This window comes from Scyliorhinus torazame, chromosome 14, assembly GCF_047496885.1.
Source record: "Scyliorhinus torazame isolate Kashiwa2021f chromosome 14, sScyTor2.1, whole genome shotgun sequence".
NCBI lineage: Eukaryota > Metazoa > Chordata > Chondrichthyes > Carcharhiniformes > Scyliorhinidae > Scyliorhinus > Scyliorhinus torazame.
This window is the reverse complement of record NC_092720.1, coordinates 198044071-198069913: the sequence shown is the minus strand read 5'-3', so window position 1 is coordinate 198069913 and position 25843 is coordinate 198044071. Positions and strand designations below refer to the sequence as shown.

At 48.3% G+C, this 25843-nt stretch overlaps 12 non-coding genes across 12 annotated transcripts; all 12 read right to left on the bottom strand.

Annotated features, from left to right (window-relative positions):
* Positions 1 to 2063: 2063 nt before the first annotated feature.
* Positions 2064 to 2227, bottom strand: LOC140390622 (U1 spliceosomal RNA). The gene has a single exon (XR_011934682.1). It is a non-coding gene; the product is annotated as a U1 spliceosomal RNA (small nuclear RNA).
* A 1913-nt stretch (positions 2228 to 4140) lies between these two features.
* Positions 4141 to 4304, bottom strand: LOC140390866 (U1 spliceosomal RNA). Its single transcript, XR_011934921.1, has one exon. It is a non-coding gene; the product is annotated as a U1 spliceosomal RNA (small nuclear RNA).
* Positions 4305 to 6247: 1943 nt separating this feature from the next.
* On the bottom strand, positions 6248 to 6411 carry LOC140390715 (U1 spliceosomal RNA). Its single transcript, XR_011934773.1, has one exon. It is a non-coding gene; the product is annotated as a U1 spliceosomal RNA (small nuclear RNA).
* A 2071-nt stretch (positions 6412 to 8482) lies between these two features.
* On the bottom strand, positions 8483 to 8646 carry LOC140390813 (U1 spliceosomal RNA). The gene has a single exon (XR_011934870.1). It is a non-coding gene; the product is annotated as a U1 spliceosomal RNA (small nuclear RNA).
* Positions 8647 to 10568: 1922 nt separating this feature from the next.
* LOC140390698 (U1 spliceosomal RNA) lies at positions 10569 to 10732 on the bottom strand. The gene has a single exon (XR_011934756.1). It is a non-coding gene; the product is annotated as a U1 spliceosomal RNA (small nuclear RNA).
* Positions 10733 to 12675: 1943 nt separating this feature from the next.
* On the bottom strand, positions 12676 to 12839 carry LOC140390621 (U1 spliceosomal RNA). The gene has a single exon (XR_011934681.1). It is a non-coding gene; the product is annotated as a U1 spliceosomal RNA (small nuclear RNA).
* Positions 12840 to 14761: 1922 nt separating this feature from the next.
* On the bottom strand, positions 14762 to 14925 carry LOC140390849 (U1 spliceosomal RNA). The gene has a single exon (XR_011934904.1). It is a non-coding gene; the product is annotated as a U1 spliceosomal RNA (small nuclear RNA).
* A 1914-nt stretch (positions 14926 to 16839) lies between these two features.
* LOC140390830 (U1 spliceosomal RNA) lies at positions 16840 to 17003 on the bottom strand. The gene has a single exon (XR_011934887.1). It is a non-coding gene; the product is annotated as a U1 spliceosomal RNA (small nuclear RNA).
* Positions 17004 to 18939: 1936 nt separating this feature from the next.
* On the bottom strand, positions 18940 to 19103 carry LOC140390620 (U1 spliceosomal RNA). Its single transcript, XR_011934680.1, has one exon. It is a non-coding gene; the product is annotated as a U1 spliceosomal RNA (small nuclear RNA).
* A 1922-nt stretch (positions 19104 to 21025) lies between these two features.
* LOC140390788 (U1 spliceosomal RNA) lies at positions 21026 to 21189 on the bottom strand. The gene has a single exon (XR_011934845.1). It is a non-coding gene; the product is annotated as a U1 spliceosomal RNA (small nuclear RNA).
* A 1946-nt stretch (positions 21190 to 23135) lies between these two features.
* Positions 23136 to 23299, bottom strand: LOC140390751 (U1 spliceosomal RNA). Its single transcript, XR_011934808.1, has one exon. It is a non-coding gene; the product is annotated as a U1 spliceosomal RNA (small nuclear RNA).
* A 1908-nt stretch (positions 23300 to 25207) lies between these two features.
* On the bottom strand, positions 25208 to 25365 carry LOC140390880 (U1 spliceosomal RNA). The gene has a single exon (XR_011934932.1). It is a non-coding gene; the product is annotated as a U1 spliceosomal RNA (small nuclear RNA).
* Between the last annotated feature and the right edge of the window lie 478 nt (positions 25366 to 25843).

Sequence of the window (25843 nt, the reverse complement as noted above, 5' to 3'; positions counted from 1 at the left end):
GCTCTCACGCCGCCGAAATCGACTGGCCTGCCCCTGCAAAGAGAAGTGCTTTTAAAGGTTGACTTACCTCCCAGCACCCTCCTTCCGCAATGCTCCCGCTGAAACTGACTAACCAGCTGCTCTCACGCCACCGAAATCGACTGGCCTGCCCCTGCAAAGAGAAGTGCTTTTAAAGGTTGACTAACCTCCCAGCACCCTCCTTCCGCAATGCTCCCGCTGAAACTGACTAACCAGCTGCTCTCACGCCGCCGAAATCGACTGGCCTGCCCCTGCAAAGAGAAGTGCTTTTAAAGGTTGACTTACCTCCCAGCACCCTCCTTCCGCAATGCTCCCGCTGAAACTGACTAACCAGCTGCTCTCACGCCACCGAAATCGACTCGGTGGACCGTTTTCCGGAATGAAGACTTTCTCTCTCAAAACTTTGTCCATCTTTGTTCAGCAAGGAAACAATTAACTTTTCTGACACGGAAATAGAAAGATTGATGAGGAGGTTTTTGGAGTCACGAAGATATTGGTTGTTGTCTCGAGGAGAGGTTTTTTAGCGTCATGAGCAGTTTATTGAGAGGCATGTTTGCAGGTTTATTTGGGGGTGGGGTCAGGTTAATCTTCATGGGGACATGCTCCCCACCCCCATCCCCACGCACGCACCCCATCCCACATGCATCACCACACACTCACACACTATATAGTTTAAAAATAAATTTAGAGTACCCAATTCATTTTATGTTCCAATTTATTGGCAATTTGATGTGGCCAATCCACCTAGCCTGTACATCTTTGGGTTGTGAGGGTGAGACCCACGCAAACACTGAGGAAAATGTGCAAACTCCTCATGGACAATGACCTGGGTCCTGAATCGAACTCTAGTCTTCGACGCCGTGAGGGAACAGTGCTAAGCACTGCGCCACCATGCCGCCCCTAAACAGACACACTACCCCGACACTCCTACACCCATCTTTTTTCTTTTAAATTTAGAGCACCCAATCATTTTGTTATTTTTTTAAATTAAGGGGCAATTTAGCATGGCCAATCCACCTAACCTGCACATCTTTGGGTTGTGGGGTGAAACCCACGCAGACACGGTGAGAATGTGCAAACTCCACACGGACAGTGACCCTGGGCCAGGATTCAAACCCGGGTCCTCAGCGCCGTTGTCCCAGTGCTAACCACTGCACCATGTGCCATTTTCGCACACACCCATCTGACACGCACAGACCCAGCACACCAGCCCCCCACGAAAAACACACGCACACTCATTCTTGATACTCACAATCACCCCAACGCACACACACACCTCTGACACACACACACCCGACACAGAGTTAACATTTCCTCAACGGGGATAGAAAGAAATTGATGAGGAGGATTTGCGAGTCACATAAATGTTGATTGTAATAATAACAATGATTATCGTCACAAGTAGGCTTACATTAACACTGCAATGAAGTGACTGTGAAAAACAACTAGTCGCCACAATCCGGCGCCTGTCCGGGTACAGAGCGGGAGAATTGAGAATGTCCAAATTACCTATCAGCATGCCTTTGGGGACTTGTGGGAGCAACCGGAGGAAAGCCACGCAGAGAATGTGCAGAGTCCACAGAACCGGGAATGGGACCTGGGATCGTGGAGCTGTGAAGCAACAGCAGGGCAGCAGGGTAGCAGAAGTGGATAGCACGGTGGCTTCACAGCGCCACGGTGCCAGATTCGATTCGCTGCTGGGTCACTGTCTGTGCGGAGTCTGCGTGGGTTTCCTCCAGGTGCTGCAGTGTCCTCCCACAGTGCAAAGAGGTGCAGGTTATGTGGACTGGCTATGCTAAACTGCCCTCATTGTCGAAAAAAGTTTAGGAGAGGTTAATGGGTTAAGGGGATAGGATAGAAGTGAGGGCTGAAGTGAGACGGTGCAGACTGGATGGGCTGAACGGCCTCATTCTGCACTGTATGTTCTGTGCTAACCACTGTGTTACCATGCTCTCCTCTTGTTGGCTCCGGGAGAGGTTTTTAGAGCAATGTTTCCAACATGTTGCTCGACCAGAAAAGGATCAATCTATTTTTGTTTCGTAAATCAGGGGAGAGCGCGAACGCAGTCCCCCACTACCACAAATTTTGCAGTCGAGTATCCCGCATTTGGGGACATCGCAGGCGTCAGCACACCCGAAGTGCAATGGGCTAGCCTCGTCCTGGGCGAACCACCTTGTTGATCATGGTTTCACCCCTGCCAGGTAAGTATGCTTAAAAACAGTACACCCTCCCAGTCCACACCACACATCACATCTTTCACTCACACTTACTGCATTTACACGGCCAAACTGTCACTTTACTTACAATTATCTCTACCGAATTAGACTAGTTCTGTTGTATGATTTTCACAAATTATCGAATATACCTCTCTATAAGAAACACATTGCCTAAAACGTCCGCTATGCTATTTGCATATTGGCCTCCTGAACCGCCCCTTATCTACCTATCAGTCAAACGATGGACCGTTTTCCGGAATGAAGACTATCTCTCTCAAAACTTTGTCTGTCCATCTTTATTCAGCAAGGAAACAATTAACTTTTCTGACACGGAAATAGAAAGATTGATGAGGAGGTTTTTGGAGTCACGAAGATATTGGTTGTTGTCTCTAGGAGAGGTTTTTTAGCGTCATGAGCAGTTTATTGAGAGGCATGTTTGCAGGTTTATTTGGGGGCGGGGTCAGGTTAATCTTCATGGGGACATGCTCCCCAGCCCCAATCCCACGCACGCACCCCATCCCACATGCATCACCACACACTCACACACTATATTGTTTAAAAATTAATTTAGAGTACCCAATTCATTTTATGTTCCAATTTATTGGCAATTTGATGTGGCCAATCCACCTAGCCTGTACATCTTTGGGTTGTGAGGGTGAGACCCACGCAAACACTGAGGGAAATGTGCAAACTCCTCATGGACAATGACCCGGGGCCTGGATCGAACTCTGGTCTTCGACGCCGTGAGGGAACAGTGCTAAGCACTGCGCCACCATGCCGCCCCTAAACAGACACACTACCCCGACCCTCCTGCACCCATCTTTTTTCTTTTAAATTTAGAGCACCCAATCATTTTGTTATTTTTTTAAATTAAGGGGCAATTTAGCATGGCCAATCCACCTAACCTGCACATCTTTGGGTTGTGGGGGTGAAACCCACGCAGACACGGCGAGAATGTGCAAACTCCACACGGACAGTGACCCTGGGCCAGGATTCAAACCCGGGTCTTCAGCGCCGTTGTCCCAGTGCTAACCACTGCACCATGTGCCACTTTCGCACACACCCATCTGACACGCACAGACCCAGCACACCAGCCCCCCACGAAAAACACACACACATTCATTCTTGATACTCACAATCACCCAACACACACACCCGACACTGAGTTAACATTTCTGCAACGGGGATAGAAAGAAATTGATGGGGAGGGTTTGAGAGTCACAAAGATGTTGATTGTAATAAAAACAATGATTATCGTCACAAGTAGGCTTACATTAACACTGCAATGAAGTTACTGTGAAAAACAACTAGTCGCCACAATCCGGCGCCTGTTCGGGTACAGAGCGGGAGAATTGAGAATGTCCAAATTACCTATCAGCATGCCTTTGGGGACTTGTGGGAGCAACCGGAGGAAAGCCACGCAGACACGTGGAGAATGTGCAGCGTCCACAGAGCCGGGAATGGGACCTGGGATCGTGGAGCTGTGAAGCAACTGCAGGGCAGCACGGTAGCAGAAGTGGATAGCACCGTGGCTTCACAGCACCAGGTGCCAGATTCGATTCGCCGCTGGGTCACTGTCTGTGCGGAGTCTGCGTGGGTTTCCTCCAGGTGCTGCGGTGTCCTCCCACAGTGCAAAGAAGTGCAGGTTATGTGGACTGGCCATGCTAAACTGCCCTCATTGTCGAAAAAAGTTTAGGAGAGGTTAATGGGATAGGATAGAAGTGAGGGCTGAAGTGGGTCGGTGCAGACTGGATGGGCTGAACGGCCTCATTCTGAACTGCATGTTCTCTGCTAACCACTTTGTTACCATGCTACCCTGTTGTTGGCTCCTGGAGAGGTTTTTAGGGCGATGCTTCCAACAGGTTGCTCGATCTGAAAAGGATCAATCTATTTTTGTTTCGTAAATCAGGGGAGTGGCCGAACGCAGTCCCCCACTACCACAACTTTTGCAGTCGAGTATCCCGCATTTGGGGACATCGCAGGCGTCAGCACACCCGAAGTGCAATGGGCTAGCCTCGTCCTGGGCGAACCACCTTTTTGATCATGGTTTCACTCCTGCCAGGTAAATATGCTTAAAAACAGTTCACCCTCCCAGTCCACACCACACATCACATCTTTCACTCACACTTACTGCATTTACACGGCCAAACTGTCACTTTACTTACAATTATCTCTACCGAATTAGACTAGTTCTGTTGTATGATTTTGACAAATTGTCGAACATACCTCTCTATAAGAAACACATTGCCTAAAACGTCCGCTATGCTATTTGCATATTGGCCTTAAAAGGAAGTGAACCGCCCCTTATCTACCTGTCAGTCAAACGATGGACCGTTTTCCGGAATGAAGACTTTCTCTCTCAAAACTTTGTCTGTCCATCTTTGTTCAGCAAGGAAACAATTAACTTTTCTGACACGGAAATAGAAAGATTGATGAGGAGGTTTTTGGAGTCACGAAGATATTGGTTGTTGTCTCTAGGAGAGTTTTTTTAGCGTCATGAGCAGTTTATTGAGAGGCATGTTTGCAGGTTTATTTGGGGGTGGGGTCAGGTTAATCTTCATGGGGACATGCTCCCCACCCCCATCCCCACGCACGCACCCCTTCCCACATGCATCACCACACACTCACACACTATATTGTTTAAAAATAAATTTAGAGTACCCAATTCATTTTATGTTCCAATTTTTTGGCAATTTGATGTGGCCAATCCACCTAGCCTGTACATCTTTGGGTTGTGAGGGTGAGACCCACGCAAACACTGAGGAAAATGTGCAAACTCCTCATGGACAATGACCTGGGTCCTGGATCGAACTCTAGTCTTCGACGCCGTGAGGGAACAGTGCTAAGCACTGCGCCACCATGCCGCCCCTAAACAGACACACTACCCCGACACTCCTACACCCATCTTTTTCTTTTAAATTTAGAGCACCCAATCATTTTGTTATTTTTTTAAATTAAGGGGCAATTTAGCATGGCCAATCCACCTAACCTGCACATCTTTGGGTTGTGGGGGTGAAACCCACGCAGACACGGCGAGAATGTGCAAACTCCACACGGACAGTGACCCTGGGCCAGGTTTCAAACCCGGGTCCTCAGCGCCGTTGTCCCAGTGCTAACCACTGCACCATGTGCCATTTTCGCACACACCCATCTGACACGCACAGACCCAGCACACCAGCCCCCCACGAAAAACACACGCACACTCATTCTTGATACTCACAATCACCCCAACGCACACACACACCTCTGACACACACACACCCGACACAGAGTTAACATTTCCTCAACGGGGATAGAAATAAATTGATGAGGAGGATTTGCGAGTCACATAAATGTTGATTGTAATAATAACAATGATTATCGTCACAAGTAGGCTTACATTAACACTGCAATGAAGTGACTGTGAAAAACAACTAGTCGCCAAAATCCGGCGCCTGTTCGGGTACAGAGCGGGAGAATTGAGAATGTCCAAATTACCTATCAGCATGCCTTTGGGGACTTGTGGGAGCAACCGGAGGAAAGCCCCGCAGAGAATGTGCAGAGTCCACAGAGCCGGGAATGGGACCTGGGATCGTGGAGCTGTGAAGCAACAGCAGGGCAGCAGGGTAGCAGAAGTGGATAGCACGGTGGCTTCACAGCGCCACGGTGCCAGATTCGATTCGCTGCTGGGTCACTGTCTGTACGGAGTCTGCATGGGTTTCCTCCAGGTGCTGCGGTGTCCTCCCACAGTGCAAAGAGGTGCTGGTTATGTGGACTGGCTATGCTAAACTGCCCTCATTGTCGAAAAAAGTTTAGGAGAGGTTAATGGGTTAAGGGGATAGGATAGAAGTGAGGGCTGAAGTGAGACGGTGCAGACTGGATGGGCTGAACGGCCTCATTCTGCACTGTATGTTCTGTGCTAACCACTGTGTTACCATGCTCTCCTGTAGTTGGCTCCGGGAGAGGTTTTTAGAGCGATCTTTCCAACATGTTGCTCGACCAGAAAAGGATCAATCTATTTTAGTTCCGTAAATCAGGGGAGAGCGCGAACGCAGTCCCCCACTACCACAAATTTTGCAGTCGAGTATCCCGCATTTGGGGACATCGCAGGCGTCAGCACACCCGAAGTGCAATGGGCTAGCCTCGTCCTGGGCGAACCACCTTGTTGACCACGGTTTCACCCCTGCCAGGTAAGTATGCTTAAAATCAGTACACCCTCCCAGTCCACACCACACATCACATCTTTCACTCACACTTACTGCATTTACACGGCCAAACTGTCACTTTACTTACAATTATCTCTACCGAATTAGACTAGTTCTGTTGTATGATTTTGACAAATTGTCGAATATACCTCTCTATAAGAAACACATTGCCTAAAACGTCCGCTATGTCCATAAGGGTTGGGAGGGGTTATTGGGTTGCGGGGATAGGGTGGAAGTGAGGGATTAATGTGGGTCGGTGCAGACTCGATGGGCCGAATGGCCTCCTTCTGCACTGTATGTTCTATGTAATCTATGCTATTTGCATATTGGCCTGAAAAGGAAGTGAACCGCCCCTTATCTACCTGTCAGTCAAACGATGGACCGTTTTCCGGAATGAAGACTTTCTCTCTCAAAACTTTGTCTGTCCATCTTTGTTCAGCAAGGAAACAATTAACTTTTCTGACACGGAAATAGAAAGATTGATGAGGAGGTTTTTGGAGTCACGAAGATATTGGTTGTTGTCTCTAGGAGAGGTTTTTTAGCGTCATGAGCAGTTTATTGAGAGGCATGTTTGCAGGTTTATTTGGGGGTGGGGTCAGGTTAATCTTCATGGGGACATGCTCCCCACCCCCATCCCCACGCACGCATCCCATCCCACATGCATCACCACACACTCACACACTATATTGTTTAAAAATAAATTTAGAGTACCCAATTCATTTTATGTTCCAATTTATTGGCAATTTGATGTGGCCAATCCACCTAGCCTGTACATCTTTGGGTTGTGAGGGTGAGACCCACGCAAACACTGAGGAAAATGTGCAAACTCCTCATGGACAATGACCTGGGTCCTGGATCGAACTCTAGTCTTCGACGCCGTGAGGGAACAGTGCTAAGCACTGCGCCACCATGCCGCCCCTAAACAGACACACTACCCCGACACTCCTACACCCATCTTTTTTCTTTTAAATTTAGAGCACCCAATCATTTTGTTATTTTTTTAAATTAAGGGGCAATATAGCATGGCCAATCCACCTAACCTGCACATCTTTGGGTTGTGGGGGTGAAACCCACGCAGACACGGCGAGAATGTGCAAACTCCACACGGACAGTGACCCTGGGCCAGGATTCAAACCCGGGTCCTCAGCGCCGTTGTCCCAGTGCTAACCACTGCACCATGTGCCATTTTCGCACACACCCATCTGACACGCACAGACCCAGCACACCAGCCCCCCACGAAAAACACACGCACACTCATTCTTGATACTCACAATCACCCCAACGCACACACACACCTCTGACACACACACACCCGACACAGAGTTAACATTTCCTCAACGGGGATAGAAAGAAACTGATGAGGAGGATTTGCGAGTCACATAAATGTTGATTGTAATAATAACAATGATTATCGTCACAAGTAGGCTTACATTAACACTGCAATGAAGTGACTGTGAAAAAAAGCTAGTCGCCAAAATCCGGCGCCTGTTCGGGTACAGAGCGGGAGAATTGAGAATGTCCAAATTACCTATCAGCATGCCTTTGGGGACTTGTGGGAGCAACCGGAGGAAAGCCACGCAGAGAATGTGCAGAGTCCACAGAGCCGGGAATGGGACCTGGGATCGTGGAGCTGTGAAGCAACAGCAGGGCAGCAGGGTAGCAGAAGTGGATAGCACGGTGGCTTCACAGCGCCACGGTGCCAGATTCGATTCGCTGCTGGGTCACTGTCTGTGCGGAGTCTGCGTGGGTTTCCTCCAGGTGCTGCGGTGTCCTCCCATAGTGCAAAGAGGTGCTGGTTATGTGGACTGGCTATGCTAAACTGCCCTCATTGTCGAAAAAAGTTTAGGAGAGGTTAATCGGTTAAGGGGATAGGATAGAAGTGAGGGCTGAAGTGAGACGGTGCAGACTGGATGGGCTGAACGGCCTCATTCTGCACTGTATGTTCTGTGCTAACCACTGTGTTACCATGCTCTCCTGTTGTTGGCTCCGGGAGAGGTTTTTAGAGCGATCTTTCCAACATGTTGCTCGACCAGAAAAGGATCAATCTATTTTAGTTCCGTAAATCAGGGGAGAGCGCGAACGCAGTCCCCCACTACCACAAATTTTGCAGTCGAGTATCCCGCATTTGGGGACATCGAAGGCGTCAGCCCACCCGAAGTGCACTGGGCTAGCCTCGTCCTGGGCGAACCACCTTGTTGACCATGGTTTCACCTCTGCCAGGTAAGTATGCTTAAAAACAGTACACCCTCCCAGTCCACACCACACATCACATCTTTCACTCACACTTACTGCATTTACACGGCCAAACTGTCACTTTACTTACAATTATCTCTACCGAATTAGACTAGTTCTGTTGTATGATTTTGACAAATTGTCGAATATACCTCTCTATAAGAAACACATTGCCTAAAACGTCCGCTATGCTATTTGCATATTGGCCTGAAAAGGAAGTGAACCGCCCCTTATCTACCTATCAGTCAAACGATGGGCCGTTTTCCGGAATGAAGACTATCTCTCTCAAAACTTTGTCTGTCCATCTTTATTCAGCAAGGAAACAATTAACTTTTCTGACACAGAAATAGAAAGATTGATGAGGAGGTTTTTGGAGTCACGAAGATATTAGTTGTTGTCTCTAGGAGAGGTTTGTTAGCGTCATGAGCAGTTTATTGAGAGGCATGTTTGCAGGTTTATTTGGGGGCGGGGTCAGGTTAATCTTCATGGGGACATGCTCCCCACCCCCATCCCCACGCACGCACCCCATCCCACATGCATCACCACACACTCACACACTATATTGTTTAAAAATAAATTTAGAGTACCCAATTCATTTTATGTTCCAATTTATTGGCAATTTGATGTGGCCAATCCACCTAGCCTGTACATCTTTGGGTTGTGAGGGTGAGACCCACGCAAACACTGAGGGAAATGTGCAAACTCCTCATGGACAATGACCCGGGGCCTGGATCGAACTCTGGTCTTCGACGCCGTGAGGGAACAGTGCTAAGCACTGCGCCACCATGCCGCCCCTAAACAGACACACTACCCCGACCCTCCTGCACCCATCTTTTTTCTTTTAAATTTAGAGCACCCAATCATTTTGTTATTTTTTTAAATTAAGGGGCAATTTAGCATGGCCAATCCACCTAACCTGCACATCTTTGGGTTGTGGGGGTGAAACCCACGCAGACACGGCGAGAATGTGCAAACTCCACACGGACAGTGACCCTGGGCCAGGATTCAAACCCGGGTCCTCAGCGCCGTTGTCCCAGTGCTAACCATTGCACCATGTGCCACTTTCGCACACACCCATCTGACACGCACAGACCCAGCACACCAGCCCCCCACGAAAAACACACACACACTCATTCTTGATACTCACAATCACCCAACACACACACCCGACACTGAGTTAACATTTCTGCAACGGGGATAGAAAGAAATTGATGAGGAGGATTTGAGAGTCACAAAGATGTTGATTGTAATAAAAACAATGATTATCGTCACAAGTAGGCTTACATTAACACTGCAATGAAGTTACTGTGAAAAACAACTAGTCGCCACAATCCGGCGCCTGTTCGGGTACAGAGCGGGAGAATTGAGAATGTCCAAATTACCTATCAGCATGCCTTTGGGGACTTGTGGGAGCAACCGGAGGAAAGCCACGCAGACACGTGGAGAATGTGCAGAGTCCACAGAGCCGGGAATGGGACCTGGGATCGTGGAGCTGTGAAGCAACTGCAGGGCAGCACGGTAGCAGAAGTGGATAGCACCGTGGCTTCACAGCACCAGGGTGCCAGATTCGATTCGCCGCTGGGTCACTGTCTGTGCGGAGTCTGCGTGGGTTTCCTCCAGGTGCTGCGGTGTCCTCCCACAGTGCAAAGAAGTGCAGGTTATGTGGACTGGCCATGCTAAACTGCCCTCATTGTCGAAAAAAGTTTAGGAGAGGTTAATGGGATAGGATAGAAGTGAGGGCTGAAGTGGGTCGGTGCAGACTGGATGGGCTGAACGGCCTCATTCTGAACTGCATGTTCTATGCTAACCACTGTGTTACCATGCTACCCTGTTGTTGGCTCCTGGAGAGGTTTTTAGGGCGATGCTTCCAACAGGTTGCTCGATCTGAAAAGGATCAGTCTATTTTTGTTTCGTAAATCAGGGGAGAGCGCGAACGCAGTCCCCCACTACCACAAATTTTGCAGTCGAGTATCCCGCATTTGGGGACATCGCAGGCGTCAGCACACCCGAAGTGCAATGGGCTAGCCTCGTCCTGGGCGAACCACCTTTTTTATCATGGTTTCACCCCTGCCAGGTAAGTATGCCTAAAAACAGTACACCCTCCCAGTCCACACCACACATCACATCTTTCACTCACACTTACTGCATTTACACGGCCAAACTGTCACTTTACTTACAATTATCTCTACCGAATTAGACTAGTTCTGTTGAATGATTTTGACAAATTGTCGAACATACCTCTCTATAAGAAACACATTGCCTAAAACGTCCGCTATGCTATTTGCATATTGGCCTTAAAAGGAAGTGAACCGCCCCTTATCTACCTGTCAGTCAAACGATGGACCGTTTTCCGGAATGAAGACTTTCTCTCTCAAAACTTTGTCTGTCCATCTTTGTTCAGCAAGGAAACAATTAACTTTTCTGACACGGAAATAGAAAGATTGATGAGGAGGTTTTTGGAGTCACGAAGATATTGGTTGTTGTCTCTAGGAGAGGTTTTTTAGCGTCATGGGCAGTTTATTGAGAGGCATGTTTGCAGGTTTATTTGGGGGTGGGGTCAGGTTAATCTTCATGGGGACATGCTCCCCACCCCCATCACCACGCACGCACCCCATCCCACATGCATCACCACACACTCACACACTATATTGTTTAAAAATAAATTTAGAGTACCCAATTCATTTTATGTTCCAATTTATTGGCAATTTGATGTGGCCAATCCACCTAGCCTGTACATCTTTGGGTTGTGAGGGTGAGACCCACGCAAACACTGAGGAAAATGTGCAAACTCCTCATGGACAATGACCTGGGTCCTGGATCGAACTCTAGTCTTCGACGCCGTGAGGGAACAGTGCTAAGCACTGCGCCACCATGCCGCCCCTAAACAGACACACTACCCCGACACTCCTACACCCATCTTTTTTCTTTTAAATTTAGAGCACCCAATCATTTTGTTATTTTTTTAAATTAAGGGGCAATTTAGCATGGCCAATCCACCTAACCTGCACATCTTTGGGTTGTGGGGGTGAAACCCACGCAGACACGGCGAGAATGTGCAAACTCCACACGGACAGTGACCCTGGGCCAGGATTCAAACCCGGGTCCTCAGCGCCGTTGTCCCAGTGCTAACCACTGCACCATGTGCCATTTTCGCACACACCCATCTGACACGCACAGACCCAGCACACCAGCCCCCCACGAAAAACACAAGCACACTCATTCTTGATAATCACAATCACCCCAACGCACACACACATCTCTGACACACACACACCCGACACAGAGTTAACATTTCCTCAACGGGATGGAAAGAAATTGATGAGGAGGATTTGCGAGTCACATAAATGTTGATTGTAATAATAACAATGATTATCGTCACAAGTAGGCTTACATTAACACTGCAATGAAGTGACTGTGAAAAACAACTAGTCGCCAAAATCCGGCGCCTGTTCGGGTACAGAGCGGGAGAATTGAGAATGTCCAAATTACCTATCAGCATGCCTTTGGGGACTTGTGGGAGCAACCGAAGGAAAGCCACGCAGAGAATGTGCAGAGTCCACAGAGCCGGGAATGGGACCTGGGATCGTGGAGCTGTGAAGCAACAGCAGGGCAGCAGGGTAGCAGAAGTGGATAGCACGGTGGCTTCACAGCGCCACGGTGCCAGATTCGATTCGCTGCTGGGTCACTGTCTGTGCGGAGTCTGCGTGTGTTTCCTCCAGGTGCTGCGGTGTCCTTCCACAGTGCAAAGAGGTGCTGGTTATGTGGACTGGCTATGCTAAACTGCCCTCTTTGTCGAAAAAAGTTTAGGAGAGGTTAATGGGTTAAGGGGATAGGATAGAAGTGAGGGCTGAAGTGAGACGGTGCAGACTGGATGGGCTGAACGGCCTCATTCTGCACTGTATGCTCTGTGCTAACCACTGTGTTACCATGCTCTCCTGTTGTTGGCTCCGGGAGAGGTTTTTAGAGCGATCTTTCCAACATGTTGCTCGACCAGAAAAGGATCAATCTATTTTAGTTCCGTAAATCAGGGGAGAGCGCGAACGCAGTCCCCCACTACCACAAATTTTGCAGTCGAGTATCCCGCATTTGGGGACATCGCAGGCGTCAGCACACCCGAAGTGCAATGGGCTAGCCTCGTCCTGGGCGAACCACCTTGTTGATCATGGTTTCACCCCTGCCAGGTAAGTATGCTTAAAAACAGTACACCCTCCCAGTCCACACCACACATCACATCTTTCACTCACACTTACTGCATTTACACGGCCAAACTGTCACTTTGCTTCCAATTATCTCTACCGAATTAGACTAGTTCTGTTGTATGATTTTGACAAATTGTCGAATATACCTCTCTATAAGAAACACATTGCCTAAAACGTCCGCTATGCTATTTGCATATTGGCCTGAAAAGGAAGTGAACCGCCCCTTATCGACCTATCAGTCAAACGATGGACCGTTTTCCGGAATGAAGACTATCTCTCTCAAAACTTTGTCTGTCCATCTTTATTCAGCAAGGAAACAATTAACTTTTCTGACACAGAAATAGAAAGATTGATGAGGAGGTTTTTGGAGTCACGAAGATATTGGTTGTTGTCTCTAGGAGAGGTTTTTTAGCGTCATGAGCAGTTTATTGAGAGGCATGTTTGCAGGTTTATTTGGGGGCGGGGTCAGGTTAATCTTCATGGGGACATGCTCCCCACCCCCATCCCCACGCACGCACCCCATCCCACATGCATCACCACACACTCACACACTATATTGTTTAAAAATAAATTTAGAGTACCCAATTCATTTTATGTTCCAATTTATTGGCAATTTGATGTGGCCAATCCACCTAGCCTGTACATCTTTGGGTTGTGAGGGTGAGACCCACGCAAACACTGAGGGAAATGTGCAAACTCCTCATGGACAATGACCCGGGGCCTGGATCGAACTCTGGTCTTCGATGCCGTGAGGGAACAGTGCTAAGCACTGCGCCACCATGCCGCCCCTAAACAGACACACTACCCCGACCCTCCTGCACCCATCTTTTTTCTTTTAAATTTAGAGCACCCAATCATTTTGTTATTTTTTTAAATTAAGGGGCAATTTAGCATGGCCAATCCACCTAACCTGCACATCTTTGGGTTGTGGGGGTGAAACCCACGCAGACACGGCGAGAATGTGCAAACTCCACACGGACAGTGACCCTGGGCCAGGATTCAAACCCGGGTCCTCAGCGCCGTTGTCCCAGTGCTAACCATTGCACCATGTGCCACTTTCGCACACACCCATCTGACACGCACAGACCCAGCACACCAGCCCCCCACGAAAAACGCACACACACTCATTCTTGATACTCACAATCACCCAACACACACACCCGACACTGAGTTAACATTTCTGCAACGGGGATAGAAAGAAATTGATGAGGAGGATTTGAGAGTCACAAAGATGTTGATTGTAATAAAAACAATGATTATCGTCACAAGTAGGCTTACATTAACACTGCAATGTAGTTACTGTGAAAAACAACTAGTCGCCACAATCCGGCGCCTGTTCGGGTACAGAGCGGGAGAATTGAGAATGTCCAAATTACCTATCAGCATGCCTTTGGGGACTTGTGGGAGCAACCGGAGGAAAGCCACGCAGACACGTGGAGAATGTGCAGAGTCCACAGAGCCGGGAATGGGACCTGGGATCGTGGAGCTGTGAAGCAACTGCAGGGCAGCACGGTAGCAGAAGTGGATAGCACCGTGGCTTCACAGCACCAGGGCGCCAGATTCGATTCGCCGCTGGGTCACTGTCTGTGCGGAGTCTGCGTGGGTTTCCTCCAGGTGCTGCGGTGTCCTCCCACAGTGCAAAGAAGTGCAGGTTATGTGGACTGGCTATGCTAAACTGCCCTCATTGTCGAAAAAAGTTTAGGAGAGGTTAATGGGATAGGATAGAAGTGAGGGCTGAAGTGGGTCGGTGCAGACTGGATGGGCTGAACGGCCTCATTCTGAACTGCATGTTCTATGCTAACCACTGTGTTACCATGCTACCCTGTTGTTGGCTCCTGGAGAGGTTTTTAGGGCGATGCTTCCAACAGGTTGATCGATGTGAAAAGGATCAATCTATTTTTGTTTCGTAAATCAGGGGAGAGCGCGAACGCAGTCCCCCACTACCACAAATTTTGCAGTCGAGCATCCCGCATTTGGGGACATGGCAGGCGTCAGCACACCCGAAGTGCAATGGGCTAGCCTCGTCCTGGGCGAACCACCTTTTTGATCATGGTTTCACTCCTGCCAGGTAAATATGATTAAAAACAGTACACCCTCCCAGTCCACACCACACATCACATCTTTCACTCACACTTACTGCATTTACACGGCCAAACTGTCACTTTACTTACAATTATCTCTACCGAATTAGACTAGTTCTGTTGTATGATTTTGACAAATTGTCGAACATACCTCTCTATAAGAAACACATTGCCTAAAACGTCCGCTATGCTATTTGCATATTGGCCTTAAAAGGAAGTGAACCGCCCCTTATCTACCTGTCAGTCAAACGATGGACCGTTTTCCGGAATGAAGACTTTCTCTCTCAAAACTTTGTCTGTCCATCTTTGTTCAGCAAGGAAACAATTAACTTTTCTGACACGGAAATAGAAAGATTGATGAGGAGGTTTTTGGAGTCACGAAGATATTGGTTGTTGTCTCTAGGAGAGGTTTTTTAGCGTCATGGGCAGTTTATTGAGAGGCATGTTTGCAGGTTTATTTGGGGGTGGAGTCAGGTTAATCTTCATGGGGACATGCTCCCCACCCCCATCCCCACGCACGCACCCCATCCCACATGCATCACCACACACTGTATTGTTTAAAAATAAATTTAGAGTACCCAATTCGTTTTATGTTCCAATTTATTGGCAATTTGATGTGGCCAATCCACCTAGCCTGTACATCTTTGGGTTGTGAGGGTGAGACCCACGCAAACACTGAGGGAAATGTGCAAACTCCTCATGGACAATGACCCGGGGCCTGGATCGAACTCTGGTCTTCGATGCCGTGAGGGAACAGTGCTAAGCACTGCGCCACCATGCCGCCCCTAAACAGACTCACTACCCCGACCCTCCTGCACCCATCTTTTTTCTTTTAAATTTAGAGCACCCAATCATTTTGTTATTTTTTTAAATTAAGGGGCAATTTAGCATGGCCAATCCACCTAACCTGCACATCTTTGGGTTGTGGGGGTGAAACCCACGCAGACACGGCGAGAATGTGCAAACTCCACACGGACAGTGACCCTGGGCCAGGTTTCAAACCCGGGTCCTCAGCGCCGTTGTCCCAGTGCTAACCACTGCACCATGTGCCACTTTCGCACACACCCATCTGACACGCACAGACCCAGCACACCAGCCCCCCACGAAAAACACACACACACTCATTCTTGATACTCACAATCACCCAACACACACACCCGACACTGAGTTAACATTTCTGCAACGGGGATAGAAAGAAATTGATGAGGAGGATTTGAGAGTCACAAAGATGTTGATTGTAATAAAAACAATGATTATCGTCACAAGTAGGCTTACATTAACACTGCAATGTAGTTACTGTGAAAAACAACTAGTCGCCACAATCCGGCGCCTGTTCGGGTACAGAGCGGGAGAATTGAGAATGTCCAAATTACCTATCAGCATGCCTTTGGGGACTTGTGGGAGCAACCGGAGGAAAGCCACGCAGACACGTGGAGAATGTGCAGAGTCCACAGAGCCGGGAATGGGACCTGGGATCGTGGAGCTGTGAAGCAACTGCAGGGCAGCACGGTAGCAGAAGTGGATAGCACCGTGGCTTCACAGCACCAGGGCGCCAGATTCGATTCGCCGCTGGGTCACTGTCTGTGCGGAGTCTGCGTGGGTTTCCTCCAGGTGCTGCGGTGTCCTCCCACAGTGCAAAGAAGTGCAGGTTATGTGGACTGGCCATGCTAAACTGCACTCATTGTCGAAAAAAGTTTAGGAGAGGTTAATGGGATAGGATAGAAGTGAGGGCTGAAGTGGGTCGGTGCAGACTGGATGGGCTGAACGGCCTCATTCTGAACTGCATGTTCTATGCTAACCACTGTGTTACCATGCTACCCTGTTGTTGGCTCCTGGAGAGGTTTTTAGGGCGATGCTTCCAACAGGTTGCTCGATCTGAAAAGGATCAATCTATTTTTGTTTCGTTAATCAGGGGAGAGCGCGAACGCAGTCCCCCACTACCACAAATTTTGCAGTCGAGTATCCCGCATTTGGGGACATCGCAGGCGTCAGCACACCCGAAGTGCAATGGGCTAGCCTCGTCCTGGGCGAACCACCTTTTTGATCATGGTTTCACCCCTGCCAGGTAAGTATGCTTAAAAACAGTACACCCTCCCAGTCCACACCACACATCACATCTTTCACTCACACTTACTGCATTTACACGGCCAAACTGTCACTTTACTTACAATTATCTCTACCGAATTAGACTAGTTCTGTTGTATGATTTTGACAAATTGTCGAACATACCTCTCTATAAGAAACACATTGCCTAAAACGTCCGCTATGCTATTTGCATATTGGCCTTAAAAGGAAGTGAACCGCCCCTTATCTACCTGTCAGTCAAACGATGGACCGTTTTCCGGAATGAAGACTTTCTCTCTCAAAACTTTGTCTGTCCATCTTTGTTCAGCAAGGAAACAATTAACTTTTCTGACACGGAAATAGAAAGATTGATGAGGAGGTTTTTGGAGTCACGAAGATATTGGTTGTTGTCTCTAGGAGAGGTTTTTTAGCGTCATGGGCAGTTTATTGAGAGGCATGTTTGCAGGTTTATTTGGGGGTGGAGTCAGGTTAATCTTCATGGGGACATGCTCCCCACCCCCATCCCCACGCACGCACCCCATCCCACATGCATCACCACACACTGTATTGTTTAAAAATAAATTTAGAGTACCCAATTCGTTTTATGTTCCAATTTATTGGCAATTTGATGTGGCCAATCCACCTAGCCTGTACATCTTTGGGTTGTGAGGGTGAGACCCACGCAAACACTGAGGAAAATGTGCAAACTCCTCATGGACAATGACCTGGGTCCTGGATCGAACTCTAGTCTTCGACGCCGTGAGGGAACAGTGCTAAGCACTGCGCCACCATGCCGCCGCTAAACAGACACACTACCCCGACACTCCTACACCCATCTTTTTTCTTTTAAATTTAGAGCACCCAATCATTTTGTTATTTTTTTAAATTAAGGGGCAATTTAGCATGGCCAATCCACCTAACCTGCACATCTTTGGGTTGTGGGGGTGAAACCCACGCAGACACGGCGAGAATGTGCAAACTCCACACGGACAGTGACCCTGGGCCAGGATTCAAACCCAGGTCCTCAGCGCCGTTGTCCCAGTGCTAACCACTGCACCATGTGCCATTTTCGCACACACCCATCTGACACGCACAGACCCAGCACACCAGCCCCCCACGAAAAACACACGCACACTCATTCTTGATACTCACAATCACCCCAACGCACACACACACCTCTGACACACACACACCCGACACAGAGTTAACATTTCCTCAACGGGGATAGAAAGAAATTGATGAGGAGGATTTGCGAGTCACATAAATGTTGATTGTAATAATAACAATGATTATCGTCACAAGTAGGCTTACATTAACACTGCAATGTAGTTACTGTGAAAAACAACTAGTCGCCACAATCCGGCGCCTGTTCGGGTACAGAGCGGGAGAATTGAGAATGTCCAAATTACCTATCAGCATGCCTTTGGGGACTTGTGGGAGCAACCGGAGGAAAGCCACGCAGAGAATGTGCAGAGTCCACAGAGCCGGGAATGGGACCTGGGATCGTGGAGCTGTGAAGCAACAGCAGGGCAGCAGGGTAGCAAAAGTGGATAGCACGGTGGCTTCACAGCGCCACGGTGCCAGATTCGATTCGCTGCTGGGTCACTGTCTGTGCGGAGTCTGCGTGGGTTTCCTCCAGGTGCTGCGGTGTCCTCCCACAGTGCAAAGAGGTGCTGGTTATGTGGACTGGCTATGCTAAACTGCCCTCATTGTCGAAAAAAGTTTAGGAGAGGTTAATGGGTTAAGGGGATAGGATAGAAGTGAGGGCTGAAGTGAGACGGTGCAGACTGGATGGGCTGAACGGCCTCATTCTGCACTGTATGTTCTGTGCTAACCACTGTGTTACCATGCTCTCCTGTTGTTGGCTCCGGGAGAGGTTTTTAGAGCGATCTTTCCAACATGTTGCTCGACCAGAAAAGGATCAATCTATTTTAGTTCCGTAAATCAGGGGAGAGCGCGAACGCAGTCCCCCACTACCACAAATTTTGCAGTCGAGTATCCCGCATTTGGGGACATCGCAGGCGTCAGCACACCCGAAGTGCAATGGGCTAGCCTCGTCCTGGGCGAACCACCTTGTTGATCATGGTTTCACCCCTGCCAGGTAAGTATGCTTAAAAACAGTACACCCTCCCAGTCCACACCACACATCACATCTTTCACTCACACTTACTGCATTTACACGGCCAAACTGTCACTTTACTTACAATTATCTCTACCGAATTAGACTAGTTCTGTTGTATGATTTTGACAAATTGTCGAATATACCTCTCTATAAGAAACACATTGCCTAAAACGTCCGCTATGCTATTTGCATATTGGCCTGAAAAGGAAGTGAACCGCCCCTTATCTACCTATCAGTCAAACGATGGACCGTTTTCCGGAATGAAGACTATCTCTCTCAAAATTTTGTCTGTCCATCTTTATTCAGCAAGGAAACAATTAACTTTTCTGACACAGAAATAGAAAGATTGATGAGGAGGTTTTTGGAGTCACGAAGATATTGGTTGTTGTCTCTAGGAGAGGTTTTTTAGCGTCATGAGCAGTTTATTGCGAGGCATGTTTGCAGGTTTATTTGGGGGCGGGGTCAGGTTAATCTTCATGGGGACATGCTCCCCACCCCCATCCCCACGCACGCACCCCATCCCACATGCATCACCACACACTCACACACTATATTGTTTAAAAATAAATTTAGAGTACCCAATTCATTTTATGTTCCAATTTATTGGCAATTTGATGTGGCCAACCCACCTAGCCTGTACATCTTTGGGTTGTGAGGGTGAGACCCACGCAAACACTGAGGAAAATGTGCAAACTCCTCATGGACAATGACCCGGGGCCTGAATCGAACTCTGGTCTTCGACGCCGTGAGGGAACAGTGCTAAGCACTGCGCCACCATGCCGCCCCTAAACAGACACACTACCCCGACCCTCCTGCACCCATCTTTTTTCTTTTAAATTTAGAGCACCCAATCATTTTGTTATTTTTTTAAATTAAGGGGCAATTTAGCATGGCCAATCCACCTAACCTGCACATCTTTTGGGTTGTGGGGGTGAAACCCACGCAGACACGGCGAGAATGTGCAAACTCCACACGGACAGTGACCCTGGGCCAGGTTTCAAACCCGGGTTCTCAGCGCCGTTGTCCCAGTGCTAACCACTGCACCATGTGCCACTTTCGCACACACCCATCTGACACGCACAGACCCAGCACACCAGCCCCCCACGAAAAACACACACACACTCATTCTTGATACTCACAATCACCCAACACACACACCCGACACTGAGTTAACATTTCTGCAACGGGGATAGAAAGAAATTGATGAGGAGGATTTGAGAGTCACAAAGATGTTGATTGTAATAAAAACAATGATTATCGTCACAAGTAGGCTTACATTAACACTGCAATGAAGTTACTGTGAAAAACAACTAGTCGCCACAATCCGGCGCCTGTTCGGGTACAGAGCGGGAGAATTGAGAATGTCCAAATTACCTATCAGCATGCCTTTGGGGACTTGTGGGAGCAACCGGAGGAAAGCCACGCAGACACGTGGAGAATGTGCAGAGTCCACAGAGCCGGGAATGGGACCTGGGATCGTGGAGCTGTGAAGCAACTGCAGGGCAGCACGGTAGCAGAAGTGGATAGCACCGTGGCTTCACAGCACCAGGGTGCCAGATTCGATTCGCCGCTGGGTCACTGTCTGTGCGGAGTCTGCGTGGGGTCCTCCAGGTGCTGCGGTGTCCTCCCACAGTGCAAAGAAGTGCAGGTTATGTGGACTGGCCATGCTAAACTGCCCTCATTGTCGAAAAAAGTTTAGGAGAGGTTAATGGGATAGGATAGAAGTGAGGGCTGAAGTGGGTCGGTGCAGACTGGATGGGCTGAACGGCCTCATTCTGAACTGCATGTTCTATGCTAACCACTGTGTTACCATGCTACCCTGTTGTTGGCTCCTGGAGAGGTTTTTAGGGCGCTGCTTCCAACAGGTTGCTCGATTTGAAAAGGATCAATCTATTTTTGTTTCGTAAATCAGGGGAGAGCGCGAACGCAGGCCCCCACTACCACAAATTTTGCAGTCGAGTATCCCGCATTTGGGGACATCGCAGGCATCAGCACACCCGAAGTGCAATGGGCTAGCCTCGTCTTGGGCGAACCACCTTTTTGATCATGGTTTCACCCCTGCCAGGTAAGTATGCTTAAAAACAGTACACCCTCCCAGTCCACACCACACATCACATCTTTCACTCACACTTACTGCATTTACACGGCCAAACTGTCACTTTACTTACAATTATCTCTACCGAATTAGACTAGTTCTGTTGTATGATTTTGACAAATTGTCGAACATACCTCTCTATAAGAAACACATTGCCTAAAACGTACGCTATGCTATTTGCATATTGGCCTTAAAAGGAAGTGAACCGCCCCTTATCTACCTGTCAGTCAAACGATGGACCGTTTTCCGAAATGAAGACTTTCTCTCTCAAAACTTTGTCTGTCCATCTTTGTTCAGCAAGGAAACAATTAACTTTTCTGACACGGAAATAGAAAGATTGATGAGGAGGTTTTTGGAGTCACGAAGATATTGGTTGTTGTCTCTAGGAGAGGTTTTTTAGCGTCATGAGCAGTTTATTGAGAGGCATGTTTGTAGGTTTATTTGGGGGTGGGGTCAGGTTAATCTTCATGGGGACATGCTCCCCACCCCCATCCCCACGCACGCACCCCATCCCACATGCATCACCACACACTCACACACTATATTGTTTAAAAATAAATTTAGAGTACCCAATTCATTTTATGTTCCAATTTATTGGCAATTTGATGTGGCCAATCCACCTAGCCTGTACATCTTTGGGTTGTGAGGGTGAGACCCACGCAAACACTGAGGAAAATGTGCAAACTCCTCATGGACAATGACCTGGGTCCTGGATCGAACTCTAGTCTTCGACGCCGTGAGGGAACAGTGCTAAGCACTGCGCCACCATGCCGCCCCTAAACAGACACACTACCCCGACACTCCTACACCCATCTTTTTTTTTTGAAATTTAGAGCACCCAATCATTTTGTTATTTTTTTAAATTAAGGGGCAATTTAGCATGGCCAATCCACCTAACCTGCACATCTTTGGGTTGTGGGGGTGAACCCCACGCAGACACGGCGAGAATGTGCAAACTCCACACGGACAGTGACCCTGGGCCAGGTTTCAAACCCGGGTCCTCAGCGCCGTTGTCCCAGTGCTAACCACTGCACCATGTGCCATTTTCGCACACACCCATCTGACACGCACAGCCCCAGCACACCAGCCCCCCACGAAAAACACACGCACACTCATTCTTGATACTCACAATCACCCCAACGCACACACACACCTCTGACACACACACACACCCGACACAGAGTTAACATTTCCTCAACGGGGATAGAAAGAAATTGATGAGGAGGATTTGCGAGTCACATAAATGTTGATTGTAATAATAACAATGATTATCGTCACAAGTAGGCTTACATTAACACTGCAATGAAGTGACTGTGAAAAACAACTAGTCGCCAAAATCCGGCGCCTGTTCGGGTACAGAGCGGGAGAATTGAGAATGTCCAAATTACCTATCAGCATGCCTTTGGGGACTTGTGGGAGCAACCGGAGGAAAGCCACGCAGAGAATGTGCAGAGTCCACAGAGCCGGGAATGGGACCTGGGATCGTGGAGCTGTGAAGCAACAGCAGGGCAGCAGGGTAGCAGAAGTGGATAAGCCGGTGGCTTCACAGCGCCACGGTGCCAGATTCGATTCGCTGCTGGGTCACTGTCTGTGCGGAGTCTGCATGGGTTTCCTCCAGGTGCTGCGGTGTCCTCCCACAGTGCAAAGAGGTGCTGGTTATGTGGACTGGCTATGCTAAACTGCCCTCATTGTCGAAAAAAGTTTAGGAGGGGTTAATGGGTTAAGGGGATAGGATAGAAGTGAGGGCTGAAGTGAAACGGTGCAGACTGGATGGGCTGAACGGCCTCATTCTGCACTGTATGTTCTGTGCTAACCACTGTGTTACCATGCTCTCCTGTTGTTGGCTCCGGGAGAGGTTTTTAGAGCGATCTTTCCAACATGTTGCTCGACCAGAAAAGGATCAATCTATTTTAGTTCCGTAAATCAGGGGAGAGCGCGAACGCATTCCCCCACTACCACAAATTTTGCAGTCGAGTATCCCGCATTTGGGGACATCGCAGGCGTCAGCACACCCGAAGTGCAATGGGCTAGCCTCGTCCTGGGCGAACCACCTTGTTGATCATGGTTTCACTCCTGCCAGGTAAGTATGCTTAAAAACAGTACACCCTCCCAGTCCACACCACGCATCACATCTTTCACTCACACTTACTGCATTTACACGGCAAAACTGTCACTTTACTTACAATTATCTCTACCGAATTAGACTAGTTCTGTTGTATGATTTTGACAAATTGTCGAATATACCTCTCTATAAGAAACACATTGCCTAAAACGTCCGCTATGCTATTTGCATATTGGCCTGAAAAGGAAGTGAACCGCCCCTTATCTACCTATTAGTCAAACGATGGACCGTTTTCCGGAATGAAGACTATCTCTCTCAAAACTTTGTCTGTCCATCTTTATTCAGCAAGGAAACAATTAACTTTTCTGACACAGAAATAGAAAGATTGATGAGGAGGTTTTTGGAGTCACGAAGATATTGGTTGTTGTCTCTAGGAGAGGTTTTTTAGCGTCATGAGCAGTTTATTGAGAGGCATGTTTGCAGGTTTATTTGGGGGCGGGGTCAGGTTAATCTTCATGGGGACATGCTCCCCACCCCCATCCCCACGCACGCACCCCATCCCACATGCATCACCACACACTCACACACTATATTGTTTAAAAATAAATTTAGAGTACCCAATTCATTTTATGTTCCAATTTATTGGCAATTTGATGTGGCCAATCCACCTAGCCTGTACATCTTTGGGTTGTGAGGGTGAGTCCCATGCAAACACTGAGGGAAATGTGCAAACTCCTCATGGACAATGACCCGGGGCCAGGATCGAACTCTGGTCTTCGACGCCGTGAGGGAACAGTGCTAAGCACTGCGCCACCATGCCGCCCCTAAACAGACACACTACCCCGACCCTCCTGCACCCATTTTTTTCTTTTAAATTTAGAGCACCCAATCATTTTGTTATTTTTTTAAATTAAGGGGCAATTTAGCATGGCCAATCCACCTAACCTGCACATCTTTGGGTTGTGGGGGTGAAACCCACGCAGACACGGCGAGAATGTGCAAACTCCACACGGACAGTGACCCTGGGCCAGGATTCAAACCCGGGTCCTCAGCGCCGTTGTCCCAGTGCTAACCACTGCACCATGTGCCACTTTCGCACACACCCATCTGACACGCACAGACCCAGCACACCAGCCCCCCACGAAAAACACACACACACTCATTCTTGATACTCACAATCACCCAACACACACACCCGACACTGAGTTAACATTTCTGCAACGGGGATAGAAAGAAATTGATGAGGAGGATTTGAGAGTCACAAAGATGTTGATTGTAATAAAAACAATGATTATCGTCACAAGTAGGCTTACATTAACACTGCAATGAAGTTACTGTGAAAAACAACTAGTCGCCACAATCCGGCGCCTGTTCGGGTACAGAGCGGGAGAATTGAGAATGTCCAAATTACCTATCAGCATGCCTTTGGGGACTTGTGGGAGCAACCGGAGAAAGCCACACAGACACTTGGAGAATGTGCAGAGTCCACAGAGCCGGGAATGGGACCTGGGATCGTGGAGCTGTGAAGCAACTGCAGGGCAGCACGGTAGCAGAAGTGGATAGCACCGTGGCTTCACAGCACCAGGGTGCCAGATTCGATTCGCCGCTGGGTCACTGTCTGTGCGGAGTCTGCGTGGGTTTCCTCCAGGTGCTGCGGTGTCCTCCCACAGTGCAAAGAAGTGCAGGTTATGTGGACTGGCCATGCTAAACTGCCCTCATTGTCGAAAAAAGTTTAGGAGAGGTTAATGGGATAGGATAGAAGTGAGGGCTGAAGTGGGTCGGTGCAGACTGGATGGGCTGAACGGCCTCATTCTGAACTGCATGTTCTATGCTAACCACTGTGTTACCATGCGACCCTGTTGTTGGCTCCTGGAGAGGTTTTTAGGGCGATGCTTCCGATCTGAAAAGGATCAATCCATTTTTGTTTCGTAAATCTGGGGAGAGCGCGAACGCAGTCCCCCACTACCACAAATTTTGCAGTCGAGTATCCCGCATTTGGGGACATCGCAGGCGTCAGCACACCCGAAGTGCAATGGGCTAGCCTCGTCCTGGGCGAACCACCTTTTTGATCATGGTTTCACCAGGTAAGTATGCTTAAAAACAGTACACCCTCCCAGTCCACACCACACATCACATCTTTCACTCACACTTACTGCATTTACACGGCCAAACTGTCACTTTACTTACAATTATCTCTACCGAATTAGACTAGTTCTGTTGTATGATTTTGACAAATTGTCGAACATACCTCTCTATAAGAAACACATTGCCTAAAACGTCCGCTATGCTATTTGCATATTGGCCTTAAAAGGAAGTGAACAGCCCCTTATCTACCTGTCAGTCAAACGATGGACCGTTTTCCGGAATGAAGACTTTCTCTCTCAAAACTTTGTCTGTCCATCTTTGTTCAGCAAGGAAACAATTAACTTTTCTGACACGGAAATAGAAAGATTGATGAGGAGGTTTTTGGAGTCACGAAGATATTGGTTGTTGTCTCTAGGAGAGGTTTTTTAGCGTCATGAGCAGTTTATTGAGAGGCATGTTTGCAGGTTTATTTGGGGGCGGGGTCA